This window comes from Triturus cristatus, chromosome 5_2 (assembly GCF_964204655.1).
Source record: "Triturus cristatus chromosome 5_2, aTriCri1.1, whole genome shotgun sequence".
Classification (NCBI taxonomy): Eukaryota; Metazoa; Chordata; class Amphibia; order Caudata; family Salamandridae; genus Triturus; species Triturus cristatus.
In genome coordinates, this window is record NC_140588.1 from 1,093,926,411 (window position 1) to 1,093,948,697 (window position 22,287).

A 22,287-nucleotide genomic window follows, 5' to 3' on the forward strand; every position below is an offset into this window, starting at 1 on the left:
TCGAGGAGTTCAGCGCAGCGTACCTTGACGACATCGCCGTGTTCAGCTCTCAATGGCACGAGCATCTCCAGCACCTCCAACAAGTACTAATGGCCCTGCGCAAAGCAGGCCTAACAGTGAAAGCCAGCAAATGCCAGCTCGGGCAAGGCTCCGTGGTCTACCTGGGGCATCAGGTGGGCAGCGGCCAAGTCGCTCCTCTCCAGCCGAAGATCGATGCCATCAAGTTCTGGGAGCCCCCCACCACGCAGACAGAGGTTCGAGCCTTCCTGGGCCTTACGGGATACTACCGGAGGTTCATTAAAAACTATGGTAGTATCGCAGGGCCCCTCACAGAGTTGACCTCCAAAAAGCTTCCGCAGAAGGTGCAGTGGACCACCCAGTGCCAGCAGGCGTTCGACGCCTTGAAAACCGCCATGTGCACCGCTCCCGTACTCAAGGCCCCCGACTACTCCCAAGAGTTCGTGGTCCAGACCGACGCATCCGAACACGGCATCGGGGCCGTACTCTCACAGTTCGACGACAAGGGCATTGATCGGCCCATAGCCTTCATCAGCCGAAGGCTGCTGCCGAGGGAGCAGCGTTGGAGTACTATAGAGCGAGAGGCCTTTGCCGTAGTCTGGGCCCTCAAGAAACTGCGGCCCTACTTGTTCGGAACCCATTTTCGAGTACAGACGGACCACCGGCCCTTGCAATGGTTAATGCGGATGAGGGGGGAGAACCCCAAACTACTACGATGGTCCATCTCCCTCCAAGGAATGGATTTCACGGTCGAACATCGCCCCGGGGCGGATCATGCCAACGCCGACGGCCTGTCCCGATTCTTCCGCTTCGGCGAGGAGAACCCCCCGGTGGATGGGTAGTTCTCCACGCCTTTCAGCTGGGGGGGACGCGTGTGAGACCGGCCTCACGGCGTTGCCCTCTCCATCATCCAGCCAACCTGCAACCACCCTCAAGACACGACATCTCCGGCTCCGGACGCCCAGCCACCCCCGCTCCGCGGGCCGGCCAGAGGCCTGACAGACTCAAACACCCTACCACGCATGTCCACCCGAGGGAGCGGGAACCCTCGAGCCAGACCCAGAGGCGCCAGCCCAGTCACACCTCGGGTCGCCTTCCCCGGGAGGACTCGATCGGCCACCAGGCCCCTGGGGAGCAGGCGCCTCCCCTGCCGAGCGTCTGGGGTCCCTCCCAGACCCACCTGAAAAGACTAAAAGACTGAGCGGCAGGAAATCCCGCCGAACCCCCTCCGTCACCCCCGTCCCCCCTCTGCGAGGACTCCGGACTTCAAAGAGCCAGCGGAGTATAACAAGGGGTGCCGGAGGAACGAAAGTAGAGAAGACCTGGAACCATCTGAGCCTGCTGACGCTGTCGCGGCTCCTGAACGCTGAAATCACCTGGGCCTGCTGAGTGACTCGCGGCCTCTTGCTATTGAACCACCTGAGCCCTGCGGACGAGGTCGCGGCTCTCGAGCACTGAACCACCTAGGCCTGCTGAGTGACTCGCGGCCCCCAGCTACTGAACCATCTGAGCCCTGCTGACGGAATCGCGGCTCCTGAACTCCGACCACCTGTGCCTGCTGAGAGACTCGCGGCGCTCCGCTTGAGGACGACTCGGGAAGAGATCGCCCAGAGACACTTTCCAACAGGCGGATACTTGAGTAGGGGTGCAATGGATCAGTACGGGGAGGGGCAGACACCTGAGTAAGGGTGCAGTGGATCAGGACAGGGAGGGGCAGATACTTGAGTAGGGTTGCAATGGATCAGGACAGGGAGGGCCGGATACTTGAGTAGGGGTGCAATGGATGAGAACGGGGAGGGGCAGACACTTGAGTAGGGGTGCAATGGATGAGAACGGGGAGGGGCGGACACTTGAGTAGGGGTGCAATGGATCTGGACAGGGAGGGGCGGATACTTGAGTAGGGGTGCAATGGATCAGGGCGGGGAGGGGCGGATACTTGAGTAGGGGTGCAATGGATCAGGACAGGGAGGGGCAGGCACTTGAGTAGGGGTGCAATGGATCAGGACCGGGAGGGGCAGGCACTTGAGTAGGGGTGCAATGGATCAGGGCGGGGAGGGGCGGATACTTGAGTAGGGGTGCAATGGATCAGGACAGGGAGGGGCAGGCACTTGAGTAAGAGTGCAATGGATCAGGACAGGGAGGGGCAGACACTTGAGTAGGGGTGCAATGGATCAGGGAGGGGAGGGGCGGATACTTGAGTAGGGGTGCAATGGATCAGGACAGGGAGGGGGGATACTTGAGTAGGGGTGCAATGGATCAGGACAGGGAGAGGTAGGCACTTGAGTAGGGGTGCAATGGATCAGGACCGGGAGGGGCGGATACTTGAGTTGGGGTGCAATGGATCAGGACAGGGAGGGGCTGTTGGACAGGCCACACGAAGGGCTTGCTCCCTCCCCGCATGACAGGGCCCAAGCCCCGGCCCGCCAGGTGTTATCCACAAAAATCACCCGCACCCCGTCTCCCAACGGACCTCCGGCCCCCGGACCTCCATGTATCACGGGACCGAACCACCACCGGCTCCCCCGGCCGGATCAAGCCGCCATCTTGGGCCCTGCGCCACGAGGCCGCGTGGCCTCCACCCGACCCTAACCCTGGGCCTGGCCGGCCCCGACATCCCGGCACCACCATCCACCCAGGAGGTGAGCGGACCACTTGGCAGGTCAATGGGAGAACGAAGCGTCAAGGGCTCTCCCCCGCCAGGTGCCGATCGCCTCCAGCTCCCCCCAAGCGCTGGCTCCACCCCCTGCTGGGTGTCTGGACACCTTCATCCCGGACCCTCTGACCTCCAAGTGCGAGGGTCCGGACATCAAAGGGCGCCAGACCTATAACTAGGGCAGCTCCGGAGCAGGAAGGCAGTTGTATCCTGGAGTCGAGAGACACCGAGAGAACTCAGCCTTGACGGACTACTGGCGCTGCCGTAGCCCTGCCTTGCGTACTATCGTCCTGCCTGCTGGCGCTGCCGTGGCCTTCTGCAACATCCATCCTCGTCGGGACCTGCTGGCGCTGCCGCGGACCGTTGTAACAACCATCTTCACCGGGACCTGCTGGCGCTGCCGCGGACCGTGCATCGACCATCTTCACCGGGACCTGCTGGCGCTGCCGCGGACCGTGTATCGACCATCTTCACCGGGACCTGCTGGCGCTGCCGCGGCCCGTCCAAGCTAGAACACCGAGCTCGAGGATTGTGAGCTATCCACCATACCATCTCAACTACCAGACTGGTAACCAGACTGTCCTGCTACCCCCTTTTCCCCATCTTGAGAGACTCGAATCGAGGGGACCCCTGAGTCCAGACCTCCTTGTACCATTTCATCGTACCTTAAGAAATTGCCTATAAAGAACGCTAAATCTTCTCCCTGTGTGGTGTCTGTCTGTGGGGGGGAAGTTATTTATCTGTACGATCGCTGGAGACGGCTCTCCCCGGAGACCTCTCCCCTTGTCCTCGGCCGACCCTCCCGGTCCGTCTAACAGGGGCGGATACTTGAGTAGGGGTGCAGTGGATCAGGACAGGGAGGGGCGGACACTTGAGTAGGGGAGCAATGGATGAAAATGGGGAGGGGCGGACACTTGAGTAGGGGTGCAGCAGGTGACAGGGAGGGGCAGATACTTGAGTAGGGGTGCAATGGATCAGGACAGGGAGGGGCGGATACTTGAGTAGGGGTGCAATGGATCAGGACGGGGAGGGGCAGACACTTGAGTAGGGGTGCAGCAGGTGACAGGGAGGGGTGGAGACTTGAGTAGGGGTTCAATGGACCAGGATGGGGAGGGGCGGACACTTGAGTAGGGGTGCAATGGATCAGGACAGGGAGGGGCGGATACTTGAGTAGGGATGCAGTGGATCAGGACAGGGAAGGGCGGACAATTGGTTAGGGGAGCAATGGATGAGAACGGGGAGGGGCGGACACTTGAGTAGGGGTGCAATGGATCTAGACAGGGAGGGGCGGATACTTGAGTAGGGGTGCAATGGATCAGGACGGGGAGAGGCGGATACTTGAGTAGGGGTGCAATGGATCAGGACGGGGAGGGGCAGACACTTGAGTAGGGGTGCAGCAGGTGACAGGGAGGGGCGGATACTTGAGTAGAGGTTCAATGGACCAGGATGGGGAGGGGCGGACACTTGAGTAGGGGTGCAATGGATCAGGACAGGGAGGGGCGGATACTTGAGTAGGGGTGCAGTGGATAAGGACAGGGAAGGACGGACAATTGGGTAGGGGAGCAATGGATGAGAACGGGGAGGGGCGGACACTTGAGTAGGGGTGCAGCAGGTGACAGGGAGGGGCGGATACTTGAGTAGGGGTGCAATGGACCAGGATGGGGAGGGGCAGATACTTGAGTAGGGGTGCAATGGATCAGGACAGGGAGGGGCAGACACTTGAGAAGGGGTGCAGTGGATCAGGACAGGGAGAGGCGGACACTTGTGTAGGGGTGCAATGGACCAGGATGGGGAGGGGCAAACACTTGAGTAGGGGTGCAATGGATCAGGACAGCGAAGGGTGGACACTTGAGTAGGGGTGCAATGGAGCAGGACAGGGAGGGGCGGATACTTGAGTAGGGGTGCAATGGATCAGGACAGGGAGGGGCAGACACCTGAGTAAGGGTGCAGTGGATCAGGACAGGGAGGGGCGGGTACATGAGTAGGGGTGCAATGGACCAGGATGGGGAGGGGCGGACACTTGAGTAGGGGTGCAATGGATCAAGACAGGGAGGGGCGGATACTTGAGTAGGGGTGCAGTGGATCAGGACACGGAGGGGCGGATACTTGAGTAGGGGGGCAGTGGACCAGGAGAGGGAGGGGTGGATACTTGAGTAGGGGTGCAGCAGGTGACAGGGAGGGGCGGATACTTGAGTAGGGGTGCAATGGATCAGGACAAGGAGGGGCGGATACTTCAGTAGGGGTGTAATGGATCAGGACAGGGAGGGGCGGATTCTTGAGTAGGGGTGCAATGGATGGGAACGGGGAGGGGCGGACACTTGAGTAGGGGTGCAATGGATCAGGACAGGGAGGGGTGGATACTTGAGTAGGGGTGCAATGGATCAGGTCAGGGAGGGGGTTACTTGAGTAGGGGTGCAGCAGGTGACAGGGAGGGGTGGATACCTCAGTAGGGGTGCAATGGATCAGGACAGGGAGGGGCGGATACTTGAGTAGGGGGTGCAATGGATCAGGACAGGGAGGGGCGGATACTTGAGTAGGGGTGCAATGGATCAGGACAGGGAGGGGCAGATACTTGAGTAGGGGTGCAGTGGGTCAGGACAGGGAGGTGTGGATACTTGAGTAGGGGTGCAGTGGATCAGGACAGGGAGGGGGGATACTTGAGTAGGGGTGCAGCAGGTGACAGGGAGGGGCGGATACTTGAGTAGAGGTGCAATGGATCAGGACAGGGAGGGGCGGATCCTTGAGTAGAGGTGCAATGGATCAGGACAGGGAGGGGCGGATACTTGAGTTGGGGTGGAATGGATCAGGACAGGGAGGGGCAGATACTTGAGTAGGGGTGCAGTGGAGCAGGACAGGGAGGGGCGGATACTTAAGTAGGGGTTCAATGGAACAGGATGGGGAGGGGCGGACACTTGAGTAGGGGTGCAATGGATCAGGACAGGGAGGGGTGGATACTTGAGTAGGGGTGCAGTGGATCAGGACAGGGAAGTGCGGACAATTGGTTAGGGGAGCAATTGATGAGAACGGGGAGGGGCGGACACTTGAGTAGGGGTGCAATGGATCTGGACAGGGAGGGGTGGATACTTGAGTAGGGGTGCAATGGATCAGGACGGGAAGGGGCGGATACTTGAGTAGGGGTGCAATGCATCAGGACGGGGAGGGGCAGACACTCGAGTAGGGGTGCAGCAGGTGACAGGGAGGGGCGGATACTTGAGTAGGGGTGCAATGGACCAGGATGGGGAGGGGCAGATACTTGAGTAGGGGTGCAATGGATCAGGACAGGGAAGGGCAGACACTTGAGAAGGGGTGCAGTGGATCAGGACAGGGAGAGGCGGACACTTGTGTAGGGGTGCAATGGACCAGGATGGGGAGGGGCAAACACTTGAGTAGAGGTGCAATGGATCAGGGCAGCGAAGGGGTGGACACTTGAGTAGGGGTGCAATGGATCAGGACAGGGAGGGGCGGATACTTGAGTAGGGGTGCAATGGATCAGGACGGGGAGGGGCAGACACCTGAGTAAGGGTGCAGTGGATCAGGACAGGGAGGGGCGGGTACTTGAGTAGGGGTGCAATGGACCAGGATGGGGAGGGGCAGACACTTGAGTAGGGGTGCAATGGATCAAGACAGGGAGGGGCGGATACTTGAGTAGGGGTGCAGTGGATCAGGCACGGAGGGGTGGATACTTGAGTAGGGGTGCAGTGGACCAGGACAGGGAGGGGTAGATACTTGAGTAGGGGTGCAGCAGGTGACAGGGAGGGGCAGATACTTGAGTAGGGGTGCAATGGATCAGGACAGGGAGGGGCGGATACTTGAGTAGGGGTGCAATGGATCAGGACAGGGAGGGGCGGATACTTGAGTAGGGGTGCAATGGATGGGAACGGGGAGGGGCGGACACTTGAGTAGGGGTGCAATGGATCAGGACAGGGAGGGGTGGATACTTGAGTAGGGGTGCAATGGATCAGGTCAGGGAGGGGGGATTGTTAGACGGACCGGGAGGGTCGGCCGAGGACAAGGGGAGAGGTCTCCGGGGAGAGCCGTCTCCAGCGATCGTACAGATAAATAACTTCCCCCCCACAGACAGACACCACACAGGGAGAAGATTTAGCGTTCTTTATAGGCAATTTCTTAAGGTACGATGAAATGGTACAAGGAGGTCTGGACTCAGGGGTCCCCTCGATTCAAGTCTCTCAAGATGGGGAAAAGGGGGTAGCGGGACAGTCTGGTTACCAGTCTGGTAGTTGAGATGGTATGGTGGATAGCTCACAATCCTCGAGCTCGGTGTTCTAGCTTGGACGGGCCGTGGCAGCGCCAGCAGGTCCCGGTGAAGATGGTCGATACACGGTCCGCGGCAGCGCCAGCAGGTCCCGGTGAAGATGGTCGATACACGGTCCGCGGCAGCGCCAGCAGGTCCCGGTGAAGATGGTCGATACAACGGACCGCGGCAGCGCCAGCAGGTCCCGACGAGGATGGATGTTGCAGAAGGCCGCGGCAGCGCCAGCAGGCAGGACGATAGTTCACAAGGCAGGGCTACGGCAGCGCCAGTAGTCCGTCAAGGCTGAGTTCTCTCGGTGTCTCTCGACTCCAGGATACAACTGCCTTCCTGCTCCGGAGCTGCCCTAGTTATAGGTCTGGCGCCCTTTGATGTCCGGACCCTCGCACTTGGAGGTCGGAGGGTCCGGGATGAAGGTGTCCAGACACCCAGCAGGGGGTGGAGCCAGCGCCTGGGGGAGCTGGAGGCGATCGGCACCTGGCGGGGGAGAGCCCTTGACGCTTCGTTCTCCCATTGACCTGCCAAGTGGTCCGCTCACCTCCTGGGTGGATGGTGGTGCCGGGATGTCGGGGCCGGCCAGGCCCAGGGTTAGGGTCGGGTGGAGGCCACGCGGCCTCGTGGCGCAGGGCCCAAGATGGCGGCTTGATCCGGCCGGGGGAGCCGGTGGTGGTTCGGTCCCGTGATACATGGAGGTCCGGGGGCAGGAGTTCCGTTGGGAGACGGGGTGCGGGTGATTCTTGTGGATAACACCTGGCGGGCCGGGGCTTGGGCCCTGTCATGCGGGGAGGGAGCAAGCCCTTCGTGTGGCCTGTGCAACATGCGTCCCCCCCAGCTGAAGGCGGGGAGAGTCACTGTTGGACAGGCCACCCGAAGGGCTTGCTCCCTCCCCGCATGACAGGGCCCAAGCCCCGGCCCGCCAGGTGTTATCCACAAGAACCACCCGCACCCCGTCTCCCAACGGAACTCCTGCCCCCGGACCTCCATGTATCACGGGACCGAACCACCACCGGCTCCCCCGGCCGGATCAGGCCGCCATCTTGGGCCCTGCGCCACGAGGCCGCGTGGCCTCCACCCGACCCTAACCCTGGGCCTGGCCGGCCCGACATCCCGGCACCACCATCCACCCAGGAGGTGAGCGGACCACTTGGCAGGTCAATGGGAGAACGAAGCGTCAAGGGCTCTCCCCCGCCAGGTGCCGATCGCCTCCAGCTCCCCCAGGCGCTGGCTCCACCCCCTGCTGGGTGTCTGGACACCTTCATCCCGGACCCTCCGACCTCAAAGTGCGAGGGTCCGGACATCAAAGGGCGCCAGCCCTATAACTAGAGCAGCTCCGGAGCAGGAAGGCAGTTGTATCCTGGAGTCGAGAGACACCGAGAGAACTCAGCCTTGACGGACTACTGGCGCTGCCGTAGCCTGCCTTGTGAACTATCGTCCTGCCTGCTGGCGCTGCCGCGGCCTTCTGCAACATCCATCCTCGTCGGGACCTGCTGGCGCTGCCGCGGTCCGTTGTAACGACCATCTTCACCGGGACCTGCTGGCGCTGCCGCGGACCGTATATCGACCATCCTCACCGGGACCTGCTGGCGCTGCCGCGGACCGTGTATCGACCATCTTCACCGGGACCTGCTGGCGCTGCCGCGGCCCGTCCAAGCTAGAACACCAAGCTCGAGGATTGTGAGCTATCCACCATACCATCTCAACTACCAGACTGGTAACCAGACTGTCCCGCTACCCCCTTTTCCCCATCTTGAGAGACTCGAATCGAGGGGACCTCTGAGTCCAGACCTCCTTGTACCATTTCATCGTACCTTAAGAAATTGCCTATAAAGAACGCTAAATCTTCTCCCTGTGTGGTGTCTGTCTGTGGGGGGGAAGTTATTTATCTGTACGATCGCTGGAGACGGCTCTCCCCGGAGACCTCTCCCCCTGTCCTCGGCCGACCCTCCCGGTCCGTCTAACATTGGTGGCCAGCGGCGCGATCCGAATCAACGCGTAATCGTACAGAGAGTAGCTCATCCCACGACAAAACCACGATGTCAGCCAAAGATAGCGGTTCCACTGAAAAGTTCCAAATGGATAAGTTGGAAGAATATAGCCACCGCGAACTTAAACAATTCTGCATGGAACTAGGCATTGCTACCACTGGCCTGAGTACCAAAGACGATTTGAAGCACGCCCTTGAGTCGTGGGCAGAAACCGGGGTCGCCGGATCCTCCGACCAAAACAGTGTCGCCCCAGAGAGGAACGCCATGGCTCCCGAGGAGCGGGGAACGGGCCTCTCGCAGGAGGAGATCCAAGAAAGAGAAAGAACCAGATTACATGAGTTGGAAATGGCACGACTCAAGATGGACGGTGAACTAAAGTTAGCCGAGCAAAAACTAAATCTAGAACATCTGCGGTTCCGAGAAGAACGGGAAGAAAAACAGAGACAGAGAGAGCTCGAGGAAAAAAGAATAACACTCGAACACGATCGCAAACTGGCGGAAATAGAACTTCGGAAACAGAATAAAGAACCGGGGGTGCCTGAGCGACCGCACACCCCGGGAGCAACCGAGAAAAAAGTCCACATCCCCAAGGATGTTGTCCGAGAGTATGTCCGAGAGGACGACATACAACAGTGGTTCAAAGCCTATGAGATCGCCATGACCTCCCACCGGATCGACCGGAGTGATTGGGGAGCCGGCATATGGGGGAGGTTCGTCAACGAAGGCCGCGATGCCCTACTGCAGCTCCCAGATCACCAGATGTCATCCTACGACCACATGAAGGCTGCCCTCCTCACCCGCTACGGACTCACACCCGAGATGTACCGCCAGAGGTTCAGAGACTGCACCCGGATCCCGGGTACAACTTGGGTGGAATACGTCAATTATTTCAGCCGAGCCTTCGAGGGTTGGATCAAGGGAAGCCACGTAACAACCTACGAGCAACTCTTTAATCTTATGGTATGGGAACACCTGTCGAACAACTGCTTCGTCGAGCTCAGGCAGCACCTCCTCGACAGTAAATTGACTGACCCACGGCAACTCGCCGCCGAAGCTGACCGATGGGAAAGCACCCGAGTGGGCCGGAGAGGGCCACACGAGCAAAACCGAAACAACCAGGGTCAGCACCGTCCCCGGGGAGGAGGAGGAGGCCAGGGGCGAGGGAGAGACACCATCCCGGCCACACCCGCGGCCAGCACCCCGCCCCCGGCCGGCAGAGGCAACCCCCCGATGCGACCGGGGTTCCGAGCCAACGTCACGTGCCACCGATGCCAGCGAGTCGGCCACTACGCCAATGACCCGAGCTGCCCGCAGAACCAAACACCAAAGCCCCGCCAGGTAGCTGCCGCCGCCCTGGGGGAAGAACGAATATCTGAGGAACAGGAAGAATATGAGCCGGCCCAGCAAGAGTGGGAACCGGCCGCCATGGTTCTAGCATGCCTAGGGGGAAAAGACATGGTCCCGCGGGCTCCCCTACCCGCCAACACCCGGAAGTATGGCCAGTGGGTGACCATTAATGGGAGTCGGGCCGAAGCCTTACGTGACACAGGCGCCAGTGTGACGGCCGTCCGCTGTCACCTGGTGAAGCCCGAGCAGATCCTGCCGAACATTCTCTGCCCCGTCCGCTCAGCCGACAATTCCGAAAGCCTGTGTCAAATGGCCTGCGTCCCCTTCGAATGGGGAGGGGTCTCCGGCCTGTTGAAGGTGACGGTCCGGGATGATGCTCCCGTGGACTGCCTCCTGGGGAATGACCTTGAGAGTTCCCCGTGGGCCGCCGTCGAAAGAAGAGAGCACCTGGGGATGCTGGGCCTCCCGGACTGGGCCTGCGTAACCACCCGGTCCATGGCCGCCCGTGCCGTCCCCCGACCAGAAGAACCAGAATGGCCAGCACCTCCGCCACCGGTTGCCCCAGTAGAGGACAACGACGATGCCGACCCCCCAGAACCAACGGCCGAAGGGGTCGCTCAACCCCAGGACCTTCCCGGCCTGGCTCAGTGGCGTCAAGAAGGGGGGCCCACCCAAGAACAGTTCCGCCAGGAGCAAAAGACCTGCCCCTCCCTCGAGGGACTCCGCCAGCAAGCCCGCGCCCAGAGCGCAGGGGACTCCACCGGAACTCATTGGGTCTATTGGGATAACGACCTGCTATACAGCGAACAAAGAATCGCGGAGCTAGGGGCCAGTCGAGTGCTGGTGGTACCTCTCCGCTTCAGAGACTTCCTACTAACTCTGGCCCACGATGTCCCCCTGGCTGGACACCTGGGCCAGGACAAAACCTACAGTCGCCTAGTGACCCACTTTTTCTGGCCGAAGATGCGGAACGACGTCCTTAACCACTGCCGGTCCTGCCCCACGTGCCAGGCCAGTGGGGAGAGCGGCCGTAAGCTAAATGCCCCTCTGCAACCCTTCCCGGTGGTCACCACCCCGTTCGAGAGGGTAGGAATAGACATTGTGGGGCCCCTGGACCCCCGCACGGCACAAGGACATAGGTTCATCCTGGTACTGGTGGACCACGCCACCCGCTACCCCGAGGCGGTGCCCCTACGAACTGTAACAGCTCCGGTGGTTGGCCGGGCCCTAATGGGGATCTTCTCCCGGGTGGGCTTCCCCCGAGAAGTCGTCAGCGACCGAGGCACGAACTTTATCTCAAAATATATGAAGTCCCTCTGGCAACAGTGCGGGGTCACCTACCGATTCACGACCCCCTATCACCCCCAAGGGAACGGACTAGTGGAGCGATTCAACCGCACCCTCAAGGGGATGATTGGGGGATTGGAAGAGCCCCTCCGTCGCCAGTGGGATGTACTACTCCCGTGCCTCCTCTTTGCCTATCGAGAAGTTCCTCAGAAGTCCCTCGGCTTTAGCCCTTTCGAACTCCTGTACGGGCACTGTTGGACAGGCCACACAGAGGGCTTGCTCCCTCCCCGCACGACAGGGCCCGAGCTCCGGCCCACCAGGCATACCCCCGTGACAAGCACCTGTACCCCGTCTCCCGACGGATCTTCTGCCCTCGGACCACTACTCATCACGGGGTCCAGCCCCACCGGCTTCCCCGGCCGGGTCAAGCCTCCATCTTGGGCCCTGCACCACGCGGCCGCGTGGCCTCACCCCGACCCCAACCCCGGGCCTGGCCGGCCCCGACATCCCGGCACCACCATCCACCCAGGAGGTGAGCGGACCACTTGGCAGGTCAATGGGAGAACGAGGTGTCAAAGGCTCTCCCCCGCCAGGTGCCGATCGCCCCCAGCTCCCCCAGGCACTGGCTCCACCCCCTGCTGGGTGTCTGGACACCTTCATCCCGGACCCTCCGACCTCCAAGTGCGAGGGTCCGGACATCAAAGGGCACCAGCCCTATAACTGGGGCAGCTCCGGAGCAGGAAGTAGTTGTATCCTGGAGTCGAGAGACACCGAGTGAACTCAGCCTTGACGGTCTACTGGCGCTGCCGTAGCCCGCTCTTGTGACCCATCGTTCTGCCTGCTGGCGCTGCCGCGGCCTTCTGCAACCTCCATCCTCACCGGGACCTGCTGGCGCTGCCGCGGACCGTACATCGACCATCTCCCTGGGACCTGCTGGCGCTGCCGCGGCCCGTTGTAACAGCCATCTTCACCGGGACCTGCTGGCGCTGCCGCGGACCGTACATCGACCGTCTTCCTGGGACCTGCTGGCGCTGCCACGGACCGTACATCGACCGTCTTCCTGGGACCTGCTGGCGCTGCCGCGGCCCGTTGTAACGACCATCATCACCGGGACCTGCTGGCGCTGCCGCGGACCGTACATCGTCCATCTTTCTGGGACCTGCTGGCGCTGCCGCGGCCCGTACCACCTAACCACCAAGCTCGAGGATTGTGAGCTCATCATCTCATCCGAACTACCTGACTGGTAAACAGACTGTCCCGCTACCCCCTTTCCTACCTTGCGAGACTCGAATCGAGGGGACCCCTGAGTCCAGACCTCCTTGTACCATTCACCCGTACCTTAAGAAGTGCTTATAAAGAACACTGAACCTTATCCGTGTGTGGTATCTGTCTGTGGGGGGGAAGTTACTTGTCTGTACGATCGCTGGAGACGGTTCTCCCCGGAGACCTCTCCTCCTGACCCCGGCCGACCCTCCCGGTCCGTCTACCTTTTCTAACATTGGTGGCCAGCGGCGCGATCCGAATCAACGCGTAATCGTACAGAGAGTAGCTCACCCCACGACAAAAACACGATGTCGACCAAAGATAGCAGCCCCACCGAGAAATTCCAAATGGAGAAATTAGAAGAATACAACCACCGCGAACTGAGACAATTTTGCATAGAACTTGGCATTGCTACCACCGGCCTAAGTACCAAGGATGATCTAAAGCGCGCCCTTGAGTCATGGACAGAAACTGGGGTCGCAGGACCCTCCGACCAAAGCAGCGTCACACCAGACCAAAACAGCATCACACCAGAGGGGAACGCCACGGCTCCCGAGGAGCGGGGAACGGGCCTCTCACAGGAGGAGATCCGAGAAAGAGACAGAGTCAGATTACACGAGTTGGAGATGGCACGACTCAAGATGGATGGGGAACTCAAGTTAGCTGAACAGAAACTCAACCTCGAGCATATGCGGCTTCGAGAGGAACGAGAAGAAAAGCAGAGACAGAGAGAGCTGGAAGAGAAAAAAATAACGCTCGAGCACGAGCGCCGACTAGCGGAGATAGAACTGCGAAAACAGAATAAGGAACTGGGGGTGCCTGAGCGACCACACACCCCGGGGCCAATTGAGAAAAAAGTCCATATCCCCAAGGATGTTGTCCGCGAGTATGTCCGAGAAGACGACATACAGCAGTGGTTTAAAGCCTATGAGATCGCCATGACCTCCCACCGGATCGACCGGAGTGATTGGGGAGCCGGACTTTGGGGGAGGTTTATCAACGAGGGTCGCGATGCCCTACTGCAGCTCCCAGATCACCAAATGTCGTCCTACGACCACATGAAGGCTGCCCTCCTCACCCGCTACGGCCTCACACCCGAGATGTACCGCCAGAGGTTCAGAGACTGCACCCGGATCCCAGGTACAACTTGGGTAGAATACGTGAACTATTTCAGCCGTGCCTTCGAGGGTTGGATCAAGGGGAGTCAGGTCACCACCTACGAACAACTCTTCAACCTTATGGTATGGGAGCACCTGTCAAGCAACTGTTTCGTCGAGCTCAGGCAGCACCTCCTCGACAGTAAGCTGACTGACCCCCGGCAGCTCGCCGCCGAAGCTGACCGATGGGAAAGCACCCGAGTGGGCCGGAAAGGGCCACACGACCAGAACAGAAGCAGCCAAGGCCAGCACCGTCCTCGGGGAGGAGGAGGGGGCCAGGGTCGAGGGAGAGACGCCTTGCCAGCAACACCCGTGGCCAGCACCCCGCCTCCGGCCGGCCGGGGCAACCCCCCGTTGCGGCCTGGGTTTCGAGCCAACGTCACGTGCCACCGGTGCCAGCGACTAGGCCACTACGCCAATGACCCGAGCTGCCCGCTAAACCAAACACCCAAGCCCCGCCAGGTAGCGGCCGCCGCCCTGGGGGAAGAGCGATTATCGGAGGAACCCGAAGAGTATGAGCCGGCCCAGCAAGGGTGGGAACCGGCCGCCATGGTCCTGGCGTGCTTAGGGGGAAGAGACATGGTCCCGCGGGCTCCCCTACCCGCCAACACCAGGAAATATGGTCAGTGGGTGACCATTAATGGACAAAGGGCCGAGGCCCTGCGTGACACCGGCGCCAGTGTGACGGCCGTCCGCTGTCACCTGGTGAAGCCCGAGCAGATCCTGCCGAACATTCTCTGCCCCGTCCGCTCGGCAGATAACTCTGAGAGTATGTGTAAAATGGCCTGCGTCCCATTCGAATGGGGAGGGGTCTCCGGCCTGCTGAAGGTGACGGTCCGGGACGATGCCCCCGTGGACTGCCTCCTGGGGAATGATCTCGAGAGTTCCCCGTGGGCCACCGTCGAGAGAAGAGAGCACCTGGGGATGCTGGGCCTCCCGGACTGGGCCTGCATAACCACCCGGTCCATGGCCGCCCGTGCCGCCCCCCGATCAGAAGAACCCGAATGGCCAGCACCTCCGCCCCCGGTCGCCCCAGTAGAGGACAACGGCGAGGCCGGCCTCCCGGACCCGACGACCGAAAAGGACGCGCAACCCCAGGACCTTCCGGATCTGGCTCAGTGGCGTCAAGAAGGGGGGCCCACCCAAGAACAGTTCCGCCAGGAACAAAAGACCTGTCCCTCCCTCGAGGGACTCCGACAACAAGCCAGCGCCCAAAGCGCAGGGGACGCCACCGGAACTCACTGGGTCTACTGGGATAACGACCTGCTCTACAGCGAGCAAAGAATCGCCGAGCTGGGGGCCGGTCGAGTTCTGGTGGTACCTCTCCGCTTCAGAGACTTTCTGCTCAACTTAGCCCACGATGTCCCCCTGGCTGGACACCTGGGCCAGGACAAAACGTACAGTCGCCTAGTGACCCACTTTTTCTGGCCAAAAATGAGGAATGACGTCCTGAACCACTGCCGATCTTGCCCCACATGCCAAGCCAGCGGGAAGAGTGGTCGGAAGCTGAAAGCCCCTCTGCAACCCTTCCCTGTGGTCACCACCCCGTTCGAGAGGGTGGGGATAGACATTGTGGGGCCTCTGGACCCCCGCACGGCACAAGGACACAGGTTCATCTTAGTGCTAGTGGACCATGCCACCCGCTACCCCGAGGCGGTGCCCCTACGGACCGTGACAGCTCCGGTGGTTGGCCGGGCCCTAATGGGGATCTTCTCCCGGGTAGGCTTCCCCCGAGAAGTCGTCAGCGACCGAGGCACGAATTTCATATCCAAATACATGAAGTCCCTCTGGCAACAATGCGGGGTCACCTACAGATTCACGACCCCCTATCACCCCCAAGGGAACGGACTAGTGGAGCGTTTTAACCGCACTCTCAAGGGGATGATTGGGGGATTGGAAGAGCCCCTCCGTCGCCAGTGGGATGTACTACTCCCGTGCCTCCTCTTCGCCTACCGGGAAGTTCCCCAGAAGTCCCTCGGTTTTAGCCCTTTCGAACTCCTGTACGGGCACCCTGTGCGAGGGCCCCTCAGCCTAGTCAAGGAAGGTTGGGAGATGGCCCCCCTAACAACCCCTCCAGACGTCTTCAAATACATCCTGGCCCTACGAAACCAGACCCGGCGCTTCAGGGAGATGGCCAAGGCGAACCTCGAGGCCAGCCAGGAGGACATGAAGAGGTGGTATGATCACAATGCCTCCTCCGTTGAATTCGAGCCTGGTCAGCAAGTATGGGTGATGTCCCCCACCGAACCATGTGCCTTGCAAGATAAGTGGACGGGGCCCTTCAAAGTGGTCGAGCGCAAAAGCCCCGTCACTTACCTCATCGACATGGGGACCTCCCGGAACCCCCTTCGGGTCCTCCACACCAACAGACTCAAACCACACTTTGTGCGCTCAGAACTCAGCCTCTTGATGGCTACGGACAGTGGGGCAGAGGAAGACTCCGAACCCCTCCCGGATCTCCTGAAGACTCAGGAGAATGACGGCTCCGTGGACGGGGTCCGGCTCTCTGACGCCCTCACTTCGGAGCAACGCCAGGACTGCCGGAACCTCCTGCTGCAGTTCGCTGCCCTGTTCTCCCTCACCCCCGGGGTCACCCCTTGGTGTTTGCACGACGTAGACACCGGGGACAGTCCCCCTGTCCGACACCGGGCCTACCGCGTACCAGATCGGGTACGGGCCTGCATACAAGAGGAAGTGGCCAAGATGCTCACGATCGGGGTCATCGAGCCCTCGGACAGCCCCTGGGCCAGTCCGGTTGTATTGGTTCCCAAAGCCGCTGCCCCCGGCACCGCACCTGAACTGAGATTCTGCGTCGACTACCGGGGCTTGAACGCTGTCACCCGGACCGACGCTCATCCCATCCCCCGAGCAGACGAGCTGATCGACCGGCTGGGGGCCGCCCGCTACCTTAGTATCTTCGACCTAACAGCGGGCTACTGGCAGATCGGCCTCACACCCAGGGCTCAGGAACGGTCAGCCTTCTCTACCCCCGATGGCCACTATCAATTCAAGGTCATGCCCTTTGGCATGAAGAATGCCCCCGCCACGTTTCAACGCCTTGTGAACCAGGTCTTGGCGGGGCTCGAAGAGTTCAGCGCTGCCTACCTGGACGATATCGCTGTATACAGCCGCCACTGGTCCGACCACCTCCGTCACCTCCAAGAGGTCCTACAAGCCCTCCAGCGGGCCGGCCTCACCATTAAGGCCGGCAAGTGCCAAATTGGCCAAGGGTCTGTGACCTACCTTGGGCACCAAGTGGGGAGCGGGCTGGTGGCCCCCCTACAACTTAAGATTGCGGCCATCCAGTCCTGGCAGCCCCCCGTCACCCAGACCGAAGTCCGAGCCTTCTTGGGGCTCACCGGCTACTACCGGCGGTTCGTGAAGGACTACGGCAGCATCGTGGGGCCCCTCACGGGTCTCACGTCCAAGAACCAACCGAAGCGGATTAACTGGACTCCTGATTGTCAAGCGGCCTTCGAGAAGCTGAAGGCCGCCCTGTGCACCGCCCCTGTGCTCCAGGCCCCCGATTACAGTCGGGAATTTGTGGTGCAGACCGACGCCTCCGACCACGGCATCGGGGCCGTCCTCTCTCAGTTGAACCCCGAAGGTCATGACCAGCCGGTGGCCTTCATCAGTCGACGTCTCCTGGCCCGAGAACAGCGTTGGAGCACCATCGAGAGGGAGGCATTTGCAGTAGTGTGGGCCCTCAAAAAGCTCCGACCCTATCTCTTCGGTACCCACTTCCGGGTGCAAACCGACCATCGACCCCTGCAATGGCTGATGCAGATGCGGGGGGAGAACCCAAAACTCTTGCGCTGGTCCATTTCCCTACAGGGAATGGACTTCACCGTGGAGCACCGACCAGGCCAAGACCACGCCAACGCGGATGGCCTGTCCCGCTTTTTCCGCCTCGACGAAGAGAGTTCCCAAGGAGATGGGTGACTCTCCCCGCCTTCAGCTGGGGGGGACGCATGTTGGACAGGCCACACAGAGGGCTTGCTCCCTCCCCGCACGACAGGGCCCGGGCTCCGGCCCACCAGGCATACCCCCGCGACAAGCACCTGTACCCCGTCTCCCGACGGATCTTCTGCCCTCGGACCACTACTCATCACGGGGTCCAGCCCCACCGGCTTCCCCGGCCGGGTCAAGCCTCCATCTTGGGCCCTGCACCACGCGGCCGCGTGGCCTCACCCCGACCCCAACCCCGGGCCTGGCCGGCCCCGACATCCCGGCACCACCATCCACCCAGGAGGTGAGCGGACCACTTGGCAGGTCAATGGGAGAACGAGGTGTCAAAGGCTCTCCCCCGCCAGGTGCCGATCGCCCCCAGCTCCCCCAGGCACTGGCTCCACCCCCTGCTGGGTGTCTGGACACCTTCATCCCGGACCCTCCGACCTCCAAGTGGGAGGGTCCGGACATCAAAGGGCACCAGCCCTATAACTGGGGCAGCTCCGGAGCAGGAAGTAGTTGTATCCTGGAGTCGAGAGACACCGAGTGAACTCAGCCTTGACGGTCTACTGGCGCTGCCGTAGCCCGCTCTTGTGACCCATCGTTCTGCCTGCTGGCGCTGCCGCGGCCTTCTGCAACCTCCATCCTCACCGGGACCTGCTGGCGCTGCCGCGGACCGTACATCGACCATCTCCCTGGGACCTGCTGGCGCTGCCGCGGCCCGTTGTAACAGCCATCTTCACCGGGACCTGCTGGCGCTGCCGCGGACCGTACATCGACCGTCTTCCTGGGACCTGCTGGCGCTGCCGCGGACCGTACATCGACCGTCTTCCTGGGACCTGCTGGCGCTGCCGCGGCCCGTTGTAACGACCATCATCACCGGGACCTGCTGGCGCTGCCGCGGACCGTACATCGTCCATCTTTCTGGGACCTGCTGGCGCTGCCGCGGCCCGTACCACCTAACCACCAAGCTCGAGGATTGTGAGCTCATCATCTCATCCGAACTACCTGACTGGTAAACAGACTGTCCCGCTACCCCCTTTCCTACCTTGCGAGACTCGAATCGAGGGGACCCCTGAGTCCAGACCTCCTTGTACCATTCACCCGTACCTTAAGAAGTGCTTATAAAGAACACTGAACCTTATCCGTGTGTGGTATCTGTCTGTGGGGGGGAAGTTACTTGTCTGTACGATCGCTGGAGACGGTTCTCCCCGGAGACCTCTCCTCCTGACCCCGGCCGACCCTCCCGGTCCATCTACCTTTTCTAACAGGCACCCTGTGCGAGGGCCCCTCAGCCTAGTCAAAGAAGGTTGGGAGATGGCTCCCCTAAAGACCCCTCCAGACGTCTTCAAGTACCTCCTGGCCCTACGCAATCAGACCCGGCGCTTCAGGGAGATGGCCAAGGCGAAGCTCGAGGCCAGTCAGGAGGACATGAAAAAATGGTACGATCAAAATGCCTCCTCCGTCGAATTCGAACCTGGTCAACAAGTGTGGGTGATGTCCCCCACCGAACCATGTGCCTTACAAGATAAGTGGACGGGGCCCTTCAAAGTGGTCGAGCGCAAAAGCCCCGTCACTTACCTCATCGACATGGGGACCCCCCGGAACCCCCTCCGGGTCCTCCACACCAACAGACTCAAACCACACTTTGTGCGCTCAGAGCTCAGCCTCCTGATGGCTACGGACAGTGGGGCGGAGGAAGACTCCGAGCCCCTCCCGGATCTCCTGAAGACTCAGGAGAACGACGGTTCCGTGGACGGGGTCCGGCTCTCCGATGCCCTCACCCCAGAGCAACGCCAGAGCTGCCGGGACCTCCTGCTGCGGTTCGCTACACTGTTCTCCCTCACCCCCGGGATCACCCCTTGGTGCTTGCACGACGTGGACACCGGGGACAGTCCCCCTATCCGACACCGGGCCTACCGCGTGCCAGATCGGGTACGGGCCTGCATCCAAGAGGAAGTGGCCAAAATGCTCACGCTCGGGTTCATCGAGCCCTCAGACAGCCCCTGGGCCAGCCCGGTTGTACTGGTCCCCAAAGCCGCTGCCCCCGGCACCACTCCTGAACTGCGATTCTGCGTCGACTACCGGGGCTTGAACGCTGTCACCCGGACCGACGCTCATCCTATCCCCCGAGCGGATGAATTGATCGACCGGCTGGGGGCCGCCCGCTACCTCAGCATCTTCGACCTAACAGCGGGCTACTGGCAGATCGGTCTCACACCCCGGGCTCAGGAACGATCCGCCTTCTCTACCCCCGATGGCCACTACCACTTCAAGGTCATGCCCTTCGGCATGAAGAATGCCCCCGCTACTTTTCAACGTCTCGTGAACCAGGTCTTGGCGGGGCTCGAAGAGTTCAGCGCCGCTGTTAGAAAAGGTAGACGGACCGGGAGGGTCGGCCGGGGTCAGGAGGAGAGGTCTCCGGGGAGAACCGTCTCCAGCGATCGTACAGACAAGTAACTTCCCCCCCACAGACAGATACCACACACGGATAAGGTTCAGTGTTCTTTATAAGCACTTCTTAAGGTACGGGTGAATGGTACAAGGAGGTCTGGACTCAGGGGTCCCCTCGATTCGAGTCTCGCAAGGTAGGAAAGGGGGTAGCGGGACAGTCTGTTTACCAGTCAGGTAGTTCGGATGAGATGATGAGCTCACAATCCTCGAGCTTGGTGGTTAGGTGGTACGGGCCGCGGCAGCGCCAGCAGGTCCCAGAAAGATGGACGATGTACGGTCCGCGGCAGCGCCAGCAGGTCCCGGTGATGATGGTCGTTACAACGGGCCGCGGCAGCGCCAGCAGGTCCCAGGAAGACGGTCGATGTACGGTCCGCGGCAGCGCCAGCAGGTCCCGGTGAAGATGGTTGTTACAACGGGCCGCGGCAGCGCCAGCAGGTCCCAGGAAGACGGTCGATGTACGGTCCGCGGCAGCGCCAGCAGGTCCCGGTGAAGATGGTTGTTACAACGGGCCGCGGCAGCGCCAGCAGGTCCCAGGAAGATGGTCGATGTACGGTCCGCGGCAGCGCCAGCAGGTCCCGGTGAGGATGGAGGTTGCAGAAGGCCGCGGCAGCGCCAGCAGGCAGAACGATGGGTCACAAGAGCGGGCTACGGCAGCGCCAGTAGACCGTCAAGGCTGAGTTCACTCGGTGTCTCTCGACTCCAGGATACAACTGCCTTCCTGCTCCGGAGCTGCCCCAGTTATAGGGCTGGTGCCCTTTTATGTCCGGACCCTCGCACTTGGAGGTCGGAGGGTCCGGGATGAAGGTGTCCAGACACCCAGCAGGGGGTGGAGCCAGTGCCTGGGGGAGCTGGGGGCGATCGGCACCTGGCGGGGGAGAGCCTTTGACACCTCGTTCTCCCATTGACCTGCCAAGTGGTCCGCTCACCTCCTGGGTGGATGGTGGTGCCGGGATGTCGGGGCCGGCCAGGCCCGGGGTTGGGGTCGGGGTGAGGCCACGCGGCCGCGTGGTGCAGGGCCCAAGATGGAGGCTTGACCCGGCCGGGGAAGCCGGTGGGGCTGGACCCCGTGATGAGTAGTGGTCCGAGGGCAGAAGATCCGTCGGGAGACGGGGTACAGGTGCTTGTCGCGGGGGTATGCCTGGTGGTCCGGAGCTCGGGCCCTGTCGTGCGGGAAGGGAGCAAGCCCTCTGTGTGGAGGACGTGGTGCGCTGGCGGCGTCTCCCGCTCTCGCCACTCGGCCGAGCGGCCTTGTTTAAAATGATGTCCCTGCCGCGCTTCCTCTATGCCCTCCAGAATACCATGGACTTGGTCCCTGCACGCTACTTTCGTGAGGTGGAGGGCCTCCAGCGGCGCCTGTTCTGGGACGGGAGGCCGCGTATTGCTCTGGCTAAATTGACGCTCCCGTGGTACGATGGAGGGGTCGCCCTCCCAGACATTAAACGGTATTACTGGGCCTCCCAACTAGCTGCAATTAATCATGGCCTTTACGGGCCCGCCCTGAACCCGGCATTTGAGATGGACAAGATGCTCCTGCCCGGTGGTGATTACAATCGAGCGCTTTACTCTGGCGCGCCCGACTCCCGTCTGACGGGACCGACGCGTGTCATGGTGCGTGTCTGGCACGCGGCTAATGCAGCTATGGGGTGGAAGGACCGTTTGACCCGGGCGTCTCCGCTGTACGCATCAGAGAGGTTGGGCTCCCTGTGGGCATCGAAGGGCTTCGAGAAGTGGGACACGATCGGAATCAGCACGGTGGGGGATCTCTGGACGAGGGGGGGATTCAAAACTTTTGAGACGCTGCAGGCGGAGTTTCAGCTGCAGGGCTGTGAGAAGTTGGCCTGATGTATGATGTCACTAGTTCTAGTGTACACCTTATATCAGTCCAAATACCCTTATGGTGATTGG